The sequence below is a fragment of the Octodon degus genome, unplaced genomic scaffold (assembly GCF_000260255.1).
Source record: "Octodon degus isolate 3935 unplaced genomic scaffold, OctDeg1.0 scaffold00049, whole genome shotgun sequence".
Lineage (NCBI taxonomy): Eukaryota > Metazoa > Chordata > Mammalia > Rodentia > Octodontidae > Octodon > Octodon degus.
Window position 1 is genome coordinate 10,127,127 of NW_004524625.1, and position 14,466 is coordinate 10,141,592.

At 40.7% G+C, this 14,466-nt stretch overlaps 1 protein-coding gene and 1 pseudogene across 1 annotated transcript in view; both read right to left on the reverse strand.

The window, feature by feature from the left end:
• The window catches only part of Dlg2 (discs large MAGUK scaffold protein 2), a 1,516,571-nt gene that overhangs the window by 314,329 nt on the left and 1,187,776 nt on the right, over window positions 1–14,466 (reverse strand). The gene's annotated exons all lie outside the window — the stretch shown is intronic.
• On the reverse strand, window positions 3,407–3,996 carry LOC105742392 (annotated as a pseudogene).

Genomic DNA, 14,466 nt, shown 5'->3' on the forward strand with positions numbered 1-14,466 from the left:
GAGGAGAGGAGAGAAGAGAAGAGAAGAGAAGAGAAGAGAAGAGAAGAGAAGAGAAGAGAAGAGAAGAGGAGCAGAGAGGAAAGGAGAGAAAGGGAGGAAGAGAGAGGGAAACATTCAGAGGGGAACAGAGGATAAGGGGTAGAGGGAGAGAAAGAACCTTTTCCTCAGCTGTGTCTGTTCCTATTTCACGCTCATACTGCCTGTCTCTATTGTCACAAACTAGGGCTGGACTGCCCAACCCTGTCCATCTGAACTCTCATACCTCTGTTTATAAATACATCTTTGTTCCTTCTGTATCCCTCTCCATATTTCCTTCCTTCCTTGGTTTCTCCAAATCCATTCCATTTCTTACTCTCAAAACCTTTTTGTCTGGCCAGGGAGATAGCTCAGTAGAATAAGCACCTGCCTGGCAAGTGCAGGGTTCTGAGTTCATTCCCCAATACTGAAAACAAAAACAAAACAAAAAAAACCAAAAACATTTTTGTCATACATGAATCTTTTCTCTTATAAGAAGCAGTTTAGTGCTCAGGTTGTTTCAGAGTTTTGCAGGCTTTGGCTGAATTTTATTTTTACCGTATTGGTTATTTCTGTGACCTTGAGAAAACTAGGAGGGAGAGTGAGGGAGAGAGTGAGAGAAAGGGAGAGAGAGAGGAGAGAAAGGCCAGAGAAACAGAGACAGAGGCAGATCTCCCACATCTCTCTTCTCTGCTCTCTGCATCTCAGTTACCACAGCTTTAATGGGTAAAGCAGCAGGACCTCTACCCAAAGCTTCTGTGAAGTTCAAATGAATTTACACACGCAGAAGCTTGTGAGTAACGTCAGGCATGTATTAAGAGTGCTATACAGCCTGGGGTATTCATTTTCTTCCCTGAAAAACTTTTCCTCTCCATCTTTCTATTTTCTTATTGATATTTTAGTTTGCTTTAGCTAAAATAAAAAGGGAAGAAAATTGCTATAAAATAGATATATTTATGAGCATCATTTTTTAAATCTTATGTATGGTTAATCTTAGCCCAACACTGTGCTAGAGAAGAGTATCAACACATACAGAGCATGCTTTGCTCTAAAGGGCTTACTAGTCTGTTAGTGAATGGTTTGACACATTTTGATGCATTCATAGCTTCATGAATTTATGTATTTCAGGAAGTCAATCTGCCTGACTATTTGTTTTACCACCGTTTTTCCGGAGCCTGCTTCTCTTCCCGTTACCCCTGCTCTGACCCAGGCATTTCCCACCTTGATTAGTGCTTTCCGACTTAGTCTCCTTGTTATCCAGGGTTTCTGGTCCCACAGCTTCAGATAGCCCTGGCCAGCCCTGGCCCAGAACTATTACTTAATGCAAGAGGATGTTAAGATATTTTGAAAGAGAAAACATATTCACATAAATTTTGTTACAGGACATCATTGTAAAAGTTCTGTTTTAACACTAGCTGTTGGTGTGAACCATAGCATGCCTGATTTTTTTCTCACAGGTATGGACACACAGGAAAGAAGCTGTGGGATCTTGGGGTTCAGTACCACCTGTGGTTCTCCACCCCTGGGGTCTCAGAGTGTGTGTTCCACACATGGGAGCTTCTGCAGGCTTCTCCAGCCTCCTCGGCACCCTGCCACCATCCCTCGTGCAGCAACCAGACCCAATCTTTTTGACGCATAAATCTGATCTGAGCAATCTTTGGCTTAAAGCCTTCCAACAGACTCTCACTGATTTCAGGAGAGAAAATGAATCGAATTCTCATTGCAGTCCTGCTTGATCTGCCTCTACCTCCCTATCCCCTTCCACGCTGTGCTTTGCCCACTTGCCCTGTTGGCTTTCGGTCCTTCCCTTGCTCCTTCCTCTCTCTCCACAGATGACCTGACTCACCCTTCTCTTCTGAAACTCCTGCTCACTGCTTCTCTTACTGCACTTTGATAAAATAAGACCAACTCTTCAGACGAAAGAAAGTGTTATTTTCTTGGCATGCCTTCTTGACACTGTAATGTAGATCAGGGTTTTCTGTTTGTTTGTTTGGTGTGGTTTTGACTAACTGAAGAGGTTACTTGGCCATCCACGCTCAAGGAGTCCAGATCCGAGCTCTCTTCTCTCTGTAGCACTCACCCTTGCTGGTAGAGTTCATCAGTTAACTGTAGATCCTTGAGGGAAGGGGCCAAATCTATTTCATACTGGAATTTACATGTCATTCATTGGAAGCATTTAATAAGTGTTAGTGAGCTGTACATTACATGAGAGGATTTTGTGCTGCATTACTTAACTTCCTTAGTGTGCCAAGAACTCTTAATTAATGAATTAAGTTGTTCCTAACAGGGGGATATAATGAATAGAAGAGACTGAGAGGGACTCAAGAAGATGATCTTGAACCAAAGTGCTATGTGGGTATTTCTGGCTTTTAATGGTTTAATCAATGAGGATAACAGGAATCCTGTGTTTTTTTTGTTTTTTTTTTTTGCTCCGAATGCCTTCAGGGCAGGTCTGGCTGGCTGGAGTTGTGGGGATGAACCACAGCAACCTGGGCCTGACTGTTTTGTTGAAGCAGCCACTTAAAGAACTGAGCTAAGGGGCAGCCCCCCAGGAATCCTGTTTGAATAACGAATCTATAAAGCACTTTGAGGGTACTTGGCTTTTCCATATTAAAAAGGGCTGTGCCTGATGATTCTGCACATTTAAGACGTCTCCGCGGTTTTAAGTTGTTTGCATCTTTGGTGTGTTGAAAACTTTTAAATATTATTTTCTTTCAGCTTCAATAAACTTATTTCCAAGCTTAGTGACTATATTAATTTATTTAAATGATGAAATTTAGGCTGTAATGGGTCTACAATGAGATGGTGCATAAAATTTGTTAATCTTGAAACTGTCATCAAGCAGTAAGTACTTCTACTTGCGTTAAATTTAAAATGAGTGTCAAAGAATTCATATCCTGTGGTCACAGGATATGAAATATAAAGATTTCTGTCTTTATATCTCCACCATTTGTCAACCCGGAGCCTCTTCCTTTTCTTGATACCAAGAAAGCAATTTATATATGGATATAGATTTTTCCCTTTTCTCCAAGTGAGGAAAACAGAATTTATAAGTGCTTAAAAGGCGCTGAATAAAAGGAGAATATTTTGAAACTCCTTGTTTGTAATAACTGTTCTTTGAAGATACATTTTAAGTTGACGTCCTGTATTTCATAGACTGTCAGCCAAAAAGAGCCACTTGTAGAAGTGATATAGGCCAAGTCTGGTCAGGAAAGCATTACCCACAAATTCAGAAACAGGAAGAAAAATGCATCCTTATTTCCTACTAATTTTAAGGATTTATTTTTTTTTTCTATTTAATAAAGATCTTTTATTGTCTCATTAAAATATCACAAACTATCTTAGCAATCCAGAAGCTTGTTTCTTCTGTGGCTGGATTAACTCTTGGATTTCACTCATCTGGTGGCTGAACTGTTCCCTTTTCAGAAACATAGACACCATCCAAAAATTTCCCGATATCCTTGTTCTTGACTGTCGTGGCTCGCTGAATCAAGGCAGCTGAATTTGAAACAAGCTCACTGTCATTTCCTTCAAGGATTTGCTCATCTTTCTGGGCTTGAGATCCTGAGCAAGCAACACCTGCCCTCATACCAACTCGCCGAATATGTTTTTCACTCAAGAAATTCCAGATTTAGACAAGAGATCCATTCTCCTGAATAACAATGTTGATGGGGAAGTGAGCACACACAGACCTCGTCTTGTAACGGAAGCCCAGTGTGACCCCCTTGATCCTGTTCTGTACATGGCTACAGATCATGCGGACAGTTGCCAACTCTGTTTCTCCACCATTTGTCAACCCAGAGCCTCTTCCTTTTCTTCCCAAGGAGACTGAGTTCCACATTGATGTGACTGAAGTCCCTCCGCAGGGTTCCTCTGGGGCCCTTCACAATAACTGTGCATCCTTTCAGAGTGATGTTGACATTTTCTTGAATGTCGACAGTCTGATTGCTAAGAATGGTCTTCATTCTTGTGGGAGATGCAGCAAAGCAAGGATTTAAATAAGAGGATATTCAGACACATGTGGAGGTGAGTCAGTGGGCAATCCAGGAAATGGAATTAACTTAACAGCTATTTTAAGTCTGTCTTGTGTGTTCCTCTTTTGTTTGTCCCTTGAGACTTTCGCAGCTCCTTTACATCTTGAAATTTTGTATAAAATCCAAGGTCACACAGTGAGGACTGTATTCATTTTGAAATATTTGTGTAGTAAAGAATAAGATTAGGATGTTTTCCTCCCATGTGCTTGACTTGGGCATTGCTGATGAATGGTATGGATCCCAGAGACCTTGGCTGCCAAAATGTCTCCAGCGTGAGAATTACTATCTTCTGGTACTGAAGAAGTGATTTCTGTCTTTATATGCTAAGTTCCTCAAGAAAATAAAATCACAAGGTTTCAAATCCTTTGATAAGAGTTGGACCTATATTTCAAGGGTGAGCAGTGAGGCGAATATTGTTTTGTAAGATCCAAAAAGTGATCCTGCTTTTATTTTTATTATACTGCCCTGGTTGAAACTTTAGAGTTGGAATGGAAGCCCATGATGACTGCAACCGCAGAGAAGCGCCCCCGGCTGGGCCTGCAGACGGGCTGTCCATGCCGGAATCGTCTCTTCAGTCATACTCTGCAGTGCTACAGTTAGGCGGACGTTAGCGATGAACAAAAGCAACTAGAGGAAGTCTAGGAAAAAGCTGTGTTGAGGGAAGTAGTGTCCTAGGACATCACTAGCTGCTGCTGGAGGTAGCATCTGCTAGCGGAACGTGTTTATAAGGAAGGACAGCAGAGAAGGACATGACTAAGCAGCACAAGTCGTGTTGTGTGAAATTTTATTTAGGTCCACTTCCTAATATTTCAGTAAAAATTAGTTTACGTCATTTCTAGTAAGGCAGAATTCAGGCAATATATTTAGAAAACCTGATGAGCATCACTAGAGCTGAACTCACTGGTGGTGACTACGTGGGTGACTAGGTGGGGGGGGTGGCGAAGAGGAGGGAAGTGGGGCCAAGAGGGGCCAGAGCAGAACGTGTCTGAACTGTATGGAAGTGTTAATATATTTAGATCGGGGACCATCTTTTCATTACAAATAATTGGTCATATGTTTAATGTTGTCATTTATACATAACTCAATTTTTATATTGAATGGCAATTGACCATGATAACAGGCTAGAAAGAAGGTTGTATATGAGAGAAAGCCCTCAGGCTTCATGAGACTCCGCTGGCCTTTTATGTCCATTTTATTGTAATAATCCTATTGAATTATGTTTAAGCCACATTCTATGACCAGTGAGCACAGGGAATTAAAAGAATTGAGACAACTGCTAACTGCTTGTCTATTGAGGTGCTTTCCTATGCGGATGCTGAGTGAGCTCTAGTTACCTGTCTGTGAAATGAAGAAACCCCACAAGATGATCTTCCTTAACGTTTTTAACTTCTATTTCTTAGTGATTCTAAGGACACCACATAGAATCCACCAAGTTAATTGAGTTGTATGATGTGCGTTTGTTTCTTCTCAGAAATTGAAAATGCAGGGAAAAGATGTAATATTAATGAAAACAGAACTATCAAGCAATGCAACTTATGCTTCTATATCACCTGAGATCAGGGCTGTACTTTTAGCTTGAGTTTAATGTGTGCACGATTTATATGCCCTAACCACTTCTTTAGGCAAGAAGGGCCAGCCAAATAGCTCAGCGGATTAAAGTACCTGCTTAGACACACGCAGAGGCTGGAGTCCCATCCCCAGGCGTGCTGTGCCGGCCCCGCCCTGGGCACTCTGAGATGGCAATTGAGACTGGGCGTGGTGGCGCACATCTGTAATCCCAGCACTTGGGAGACTGTAAACAGAAGGATCACTACGAATCTGATCTACTCAGTGAGACCCTTTACGCCCTGTCCACCCTGTCCTAAAAACAAATAAATAAATAGGCAATATAAGAAGTTCATAAAGATGATATAGCAGGGGACCGGGGAGATGGCTCAGTGGAATAAGCGCTTCCCTGGCAAGCGCAAGGGCCTGAGTTCAATCCCCGGTAAGATGATATAGCAGAAGTTGCCGTGCTTAGCATATCTTCTAGATACCTGGTATTTTAGGTCCAGAGTCTGTCTGCCACAGTAATTTTTTTTTTAACCCCAAAAGCTCATTTTAACTGTTCTTTGATAGTACTGATATAATTTTGACCAAGATCTACAGCTGGGTGGTAAAAATATTGCCTGATGCTTTATTTGCCTTAAGAAAATACTTCAATGTGTCACAGCTGTTCATTCATATGCATAGACCAGCACAGACATTGATTTAAAGAAAAAAACTGTCTCACATTATAAGCAAACTTCTTGGGTGATGTAGGTATTCCATTTCTGAGAACCGTCAGGTACAGGTATCTGTTTTCTTCAGGGATCAGTCACATATTCATCCTAAACTTTCATTTTATTTTTGATCCCACAGAGAAATGCACGATGGTGTCCAGTTGTAGTTTAAGATCCATGACACTGGTTACACCAAATATGATCAGGGTGTAATATCTTTCACATCTTTCTCAAAAAATAACTACTTTCTTTTTAAGAATTAGCCTCACAGTTTGAAAGGAGTGAAAAGGATTGTTTTAGTTACTCTTCTCTTGTTGCTGGGACAAATACCTGACGCTCAACTGAGGGAAGGAAAGATTTATTTAGCTCACAGTTACTGGAGCTTTCATAGTTTAAAGCAGCCTGAATTATGTAGCAAGATCTCAGAGACTTATTTGCACAGCAGAGAGGGTAGTGCCTCTGTTTTCTCCAAACATCTCACTGATCACAGACACTGCTACCCCACAATACAGGGTCTAGAGGAGAGCCCGGGGGGCCTCCATGTCCAGGATAACCTGCTCCATGCCTCCAAGAAAGACTGCAGGCCTGGTGGGACAGTGCCTGCTGCCAGTTGATTGATTTGCACCTCTCTGGCCCTACCCTTCGAGCCCCATCCCCATCCTGGCCCTCAAACCACTTGCTGCTCTCCCAGCCACGTCTGCCTCGTAACATACATGAGCCTTTGGGGAGACAACTAGACACAAACCATAACACTCTGCCCCTGAACCCCTGAAGTCTCATGTACATCTCTGGGTCCAAAAGGTATTTTAGTCCATCTCTAAGAGTTGCCAAAGTTCCAGCAGTTTCACTATTGCTGAAAATTCCAAGTCCCAAGTGTCCTCAAAGATCCAAGGCAAACTCTCAACTGTGAGCGCCTGTACAAATTAAAAGTTAAATACATCCAACATTCAAAGGCACAAGATAAACATTGCCATTCCAAAAGGTATACACAGGAGGATACAAACCATTGGTGACAAAACAAGTCCAAAATCCAGCAGAGCAAAATTAAGTCCGATAGTTCCATGTGGAACATCCAAAGTAATCTGTGGCAAATCGTGAGCTCCATGTGGCTCCACTGCTGTGGCACTTCTGCTGGTAGCACCCATGGCTTCTCTCTGAAGTTGGCTTTGTTCCCTCTTTGCAGTTTCCCTTAGAAGATTCACGTCCCTGGTTTTTCCAAATTTCTGGGGTTTCCAGTGAATAGGATTCTCATTCACAGCTTCACACACTGCCCTCCCAGGGGCACACTGCCTGGCCTCCCAGGCCTTCTGAAATTTAGGTGGAAGCCTTCTTAACTTCAGAACTCCTACATTCTGCATGTACCTAAAACCTATGCCATGTGGATGATGCCAAGGTCTGCTGCCAGCTGGAGCAGTAGCCAGGCTTTCCTCTCTCTTGGCTGTAGGGGTCAAGTGCCTGGATTGCTGTGCACTCTGACCCTGACTCCGAGGAACAAATTCTCCATGCTGGTGCCCTTCTGAAATCTGGTGTGGCTGTCGCCTCCATTATGGAACATGGGGCTCCGTGGCTTTCTCCTCAAAATAAAGTCTTTCACCCTTGCAATTCTGAGGCTGCAGAGGGCAGGAACCTGCCACCTCCCATGATGCCCTCAGGACATCTTTTCTACTCTCTTGTTCCTCCTGGGCAATGGAGATCTTAGCTCTATCTTTGCAGTCCACAGCCTTACTGGTGCTTCCTTTCTGGCCAAACTTACAACATTTTAAATCATCCTGCTGGGCTCTATGTGCTTGATTTTAAACATAAATCTGACTGAAAGCCTCCAACAACAGCCATGCCAATAGCTCAATATTCAGCTGCTTTGAGATTTCTTTTGCCAGATTAATTAGTCCACCATCCTTAATCTCATTCTCAAGCAAAGTCTCTGGTCATGAGCAAAATTCAGACAAACTTTCTGCCACGCCATAATACAAGTGATCTGGAGTCCAACAACCAATGCACTCCTTCTTCCCAGCAGAAACCTCCCCAGCCTGGTCTTTACAGGAAGGATTTCTTTCAGTCTTCTGGTCTGAGCTCTGACCAGAATATCCCTTACAGAACAGCTGAAGCTGTTCCAATGCTTCTCTTATAGGTGACATCTTCAAACATTTCCTATCTCTTCCCATAAGCCAGTCCCCAAAGCTGGTTATCCACATGGTCAGGTTTAGCCACATCAACAACCCTCACTCCTGGTACCAAATTTGTACCACCATGTCCAGTGTCCAGTGGTGCTTTAAGATCTGTGACACTGATTACACCAAATATGATCAGGATTTCACATCTTTCTCAACAAATAATTACTTTTTTTTTTTTTTTTTGAATTAGCCTCACAATTTGAAAGGAGTGAAAGGGATTAAACAAGTTTCTGTTTTAAAATATATAGTAGCAAGTTACTCAAAGACACTTTACAGTGATACTTTAAGGACCTTCTTAAGATTCGTTTGTATATCTGCATGCATGGTTCCCAAGGACTACAGCAGTACTTTTCGAACTTCAGTGTGCACATAAATCACCTAGGAATCCAGAACAAATACAGACCTGGCTTGATAGAGGTGCATTAGGACTTGAGATTTTTGACTTTCTAAGAAATTCTTACTTAGTATCTGTGCATGCTACAGGTCCATGGGCCATATTTGGTAGAGAAAGACTCTAGACTAATCCTTTTGTTTCCCCAGCTTTTTGTGGGGTTTACTAATTTTTCTTTAGATATTTTCTCAGGTAGCACTTTATTGGCACAACTTTCCCTGGACACTGTATCTTTTTCTGTCACTATCATCTTTACTCTATTTCATATTTCTATATACTATTTATTACCATCTGAGACAGTTCATATATGAAAGGTCTTTTTAATCACTGCTTTGTCATTTTGTAAGAACATTCACTGAAGCATAATATGAAAGTAATACCTCTTGATTGAGTGACTGTATAAATGAAAGGCAAATCAATGGCTACTCTGTCACAATTTCATAAAACAAATGATACATGTAATCATGAGTCTCCTGAAGATAATAACTGTCCTTAGGACTTTTCCTTAGGAGCTCAAGTACTCTATGAAAGAATAAAGAGCAGGGGAAAATCAGCCCCTCCAGTATCTCCTCAAGCAGAGACTCCCTGTCAGATGGCCATGGTCTCGCTTTCCTACCGACAGGCACCGTGAAGCTCCCGCAATGTCTTCAACAATGCTTTGAGGAGTCAAAGGTAAAGAGACACTGAATTTTTCCATAGAGACAGAGTGGGAATTATTTATATTCTGTACTTTGTTCAGTAATATTTTATTGTTCACAGAATTCTCCAAGTGAGTATCTGGTGGTTTATTACTTCGACTCTAGTCGGTTATCTCACATTAAATATTTTTACCTTTAATCTTTATTTTTTTAGTTGTTTTTATATAAGAGAGTAGGCAGCAAATACTCTGAATATTTTCCTTGAGCTTATTGTCCAAGATAATGCTGCATTAGGTGCTTCATGAGAAATTTATAAGTAGGATGTCATCAATATCTTGTTGGGCTGGGGAGATAGCTCAGTAACATAAGTGCCTGCCTCACAAGTGTGAGGTCCTGAGTCTAATCCCTGGAACAAAAAAAAAAAAAAAAAAGAAAAGAAAGTAATGTCTTGTTAATTCATCAATGGTATGAAAGTTGACTTTCAAAACTTTAAAAAATGTAAGTGCTCGGTATGGTGGCACACTCCTGAAATCTCAGTACTCTGGGCAGCTGAGGCAAGACCATGGCAGGTTAAATCCCAGCCTAGCAATTTAAATAACTTGTGAGACTCTGTCCGAAACAATAAAAAGCAATGGGGATCTAGCTCTGTTCAATATCCAGTACCACACACACAGAGAAAATAATTAGTCCATGAGTCATATTTTTGTGCTATGCTACACAGCAACAGCTGTACCTTCTGTGGAATGCTTGGGAGAGTTTATCTGCTAGAGTTGCTAAAGATATTGTAGCAAAATTCAAAATGGTACCATAAAAGAACTGTATCAACATTAAATGTCCATTTGGACACTCATTTACCATTTCTCTGTGTAGGACATTTATTTGATATTATTCCACAAACATTTCTTAAGCACCATGTTCATATTTATTTACCATCACACTGAAAATATATTGCACTTCTAAAAGAAAGACTCAATCAAGAATTTATTGATTCCACTTAGAAAAAAATTGCAACTTACTGCTAGGATTTATTTAATTTTCAACATTATCAAGAATTATTATATTTTATAAATGGATATAGGACTAGTAAAACCAGAATGGCAAAGATAGAATGATGTCTTTTGTTTTTGAAGACTATAGGTACCGTATAGTGTTGCGAAAACAATAACAAAAGTGAAATATTTGTGGCCACCTTTGGGGTAAGATTAGGACTATACAAGTTGTCTGGGGAGAAATGCTGCAGCTACAGCTCTGCTGGTGCATATTCTCGGGCCCAGTAGGATATTAGTTGATAAAATGCAGTTACATTTGGATTGAGCAAAGAAACACAAGAGATAAAATGAGTGCTATAATGGTCCCTATGGGGACTTAATGGGTCTGGTTTGTCTGCATGACTGGTGTGGAAGTTCTGAAGCTCTGCGGGGATGGCTTCTCCCACCATTGCAGAAAGGAGGCAGACACTAGGCAGCTCTAGAGACCTGGTGAGTCCAGCCTCACCGTCACCACCACAGACACAGGAGCTTTGCTGAGCTTCGGCCCCATCCCCAGCATCCTTGGAGCCTTCGTAAGCTGCAGTTCACCCCCACTTCACCATAGTGGAATCCCTGCTGAACCCCGCATAGCAGAAGCTTTGGTAAGCCTACATTGCTTCCCCCAAAGTTGCAGGGGCCTGGCTAACCCTCACCCTGCCCTCCTCCTTCAACTGTTGAGGCCAGATGAACATCAGGAGCTTCAAAAATGTCAAAACAAAGGAGCATAAGGCAATCTCAGACCTCCAACTCACCCAGAACAAGTTCAAGAGACAAGGACATAGAAGAATGTGGAAATCACACACCTGAAATTTCTCAAATGATAGCAACTGAAGTAAAGAAAGAACAGCATCAGGTTATAGAAGTAATCAGATCTGAAATAATCTCTCAGGTAAAAAAAAAATGACAATAATTATGAAAGCATTGCTTGGCACATCTAAAGAAGGCACAGATAAGAAAATAGAAGAGAATAGCAAAATGATGGAAGCATTGAAAAAGCAATATAGGAAAGAATTAGAACCCATGGAACAGATTCAAACAGATATCCAGGAAATTAAGAATTTCATTGAAGGCTGGCAGAACTGGTTGAACAAAACTGAAAATGGACTTTCAGACCTTGAAGACAGCATTGCAGCTAGTGAATGTGAAAAGAAAGATCTCTTTAAAATAACAAGAACCCAGGAAATAACAATTCAGCAACTACAAGTTGATGCAAAGAAAAACAATATAAGATTGATAGGTGTCCTCGAAACAGCAGGAGTCAGCACAAAAGACCTAAAAAGATGATTTGTAGAAGTAGTAGCAGGAAATTTCCCAAGCATGAGAAAGGAATGTGACATACCGATAAGTGAATCCTAAAGAACTTCAATTAGCTATAATAAAACAAATCTACACCTAGACACATAATAATCAAGATTCTAGAAATGGAACAAAAGAACAGAACATTAAAAGTTGTTAAAGAAAAGAACCAGATCACCAATAATGGAAAGCGACGCAGATTTCTCAACACAAGCCATCAAAATCAAGAAGAGCTTGGAATGAAGTATGTCAGGTCCTGAAAGAAACAACTTCCAACCCAGATTGGTGTACCTAATAAAACTAAAAGACCCAATGCCAACTCTTCTCAAACTCTTGAATGAAATTGAAAGGAAAGTAATTATCCCAAACTCATTCCTGAAGGCACGTATTCACCTGATACCAAAAACACAAAAAGACCCAATCAAAAAGAACTACAGGCCAATCTCCTACTGTACATAGATGCAAAAATCCTCAATACAATATTAGCAAACAGACTGCAGCAAATCCTCAAGAAGATTATACATCATAACCAAGTAGGATTCATCCCGGTAAGGTAGAATGGTTCAATATATGCACATCTATAAATGTAATACACCACATCAACAGAGCCAAAAAGAAAAAAATCACATGAGCATCTCAATAGACGTAGAAACAGCTTTTGACAGAGTCCAACACTGATTCATGATAAAAACCCTACAGAAAATTAGAACAGATAGTGTTTACTTCAACCTGATAAAAGCCATCTATGACAAACCAAGAACCAACCTCATACCAAATGGACAGAAACTGAGAGCCTTCACTTTAAAATCAGGAGTAAGACAAGGAAGTAATCTCAGTTATTTTTCTCCTGTTGCTGGGACAAAATGCCAACACCCAAAATTAAGAAAGAAAAGGTTTATTTAGTTTGCAGTTTGTGGAGGCTTCAGTTCATGCTCCGCTGGCTCCAAGGCAGCTGGGAGCAGTTCACAGTGGCAGAAAACAATGAAGAGCAGAGGATCAGCCACTGTGGCATCTGAAAACCTGTCTTCCTGCCACACTGACTGTGAACATCGGAGCACCTCCAAGGAAGTAGCAGCGGCTGCTGCGAAGATCCGAGCTCCTCTGATGTGACTCGACTGGGTGGTTAGGACCATCAGGCTCCTCCAAGGAAGTGGCACGAAGAAGCTTTCCTCAACTGCCTTATATATCCTTAAACGCTGAGTCACTCTAGGGCCGGCCCTCCCTGCCCTAGGGCAGGGTTCTCCATCCCCCCTCGGGGCGGGGCTTCCATGCCCTGGGGCGTGGAGTTGTGGCTTGGATCCTCTAAGCTTCCAACCCCTCAAGTTGATACAATGTATCAATCACCACAGACTTCCACTGTAATCACTCCTATTCAACATAGTCCTGGAAACATTAGCCAAAGCAATTAGATAAGACAGAAAAATAAAAGGAATAATGATTGGAAAGGAAGAAGTGACATTATCTTTATTTGCAGATACATGATACTGTACATAGATGAACCCAAAAACTCCAAGAGACTTGTAGATTAAATAGCCAAGTTCAGTAGTGTAGCAGGATACAAAGTCAAGAATTGATTGCATTTCTATACAAAAACAACAAATGTACTGAGAGAGAAATTAGGGAAACCATGTCTTTTAAGAACAACAACAACAAAAAAAAAAAGATATAAAGAAAGAGAGACAGACCTAGGAATCAATCTCAATCTCACAAGGAAAGTAAAAGATTTATACAGTGAAAATTGCAGTATTCTGAAAAAAGAGATTGAAGTGGATTTCGGGAAATGGAGATACTCCTTGCTCCTGGATAGGAAGAATCAACATTGTGAAAATGGCCATACTTCCAAAATTGCTCTCCAGATTCAATGCAATCCTGATTAAAATACCATTAGTATAAATTATAAATATAGAGAAACCATTTCTAATGTTCATCTGGAACTAGAGGAGACCTAGAATAGCAAAAGCAACCCTGGGTAACAAAGGAAAGGCAGGACACATCACAATCAGGAACTTAAAATTATACTACAAAGCTACTGTGATAAAATCAGCATGGTACTGGCAAAAAGACAGATGTGAGGATCAATGGAACAGATTAGAAGATGCAGATACAACTACAAACATAATCAGACACCTTATCTTTTACAAAGGGGGGGCAAACATGTTCACTGGAAGAAAGATAGTCTCTTTAATGAATGGTACTGGAAAAACTGGCTTTGAACATGGTGAAGGCTAAAATTAGAAGGCTAAAAAGTCTATGAGCATGTGCTAAACTACAATCAAAGATCTAAACACTAAAACAAAAACACTAAATCTTCAGGAGGAAAATGTAGGTAGAAATCTTAAAGACATATGGGTAGTAGAGTGTGAAAAAATCAAACTGCACAAGAAAACCTTCACGGAATGAACAACCGGGATCTCACCTTTCTGAAAAGATTCTGCATATCAAAACAAATCACCAACAGAGTAAAAGGAAAAGCCACAAAGTGGGAAAAAAATTAACTGTCTATCCCTCAGATAAAGGTCTTCTATTTAGAACATAGAAAGAATTTTAAAAAGTCAGGCCCCAAAAATTCAAAGAATAAAAAAATGGGCATCTGAGATGAATATACACTTCTCAGGTGAAGAAACACATATGG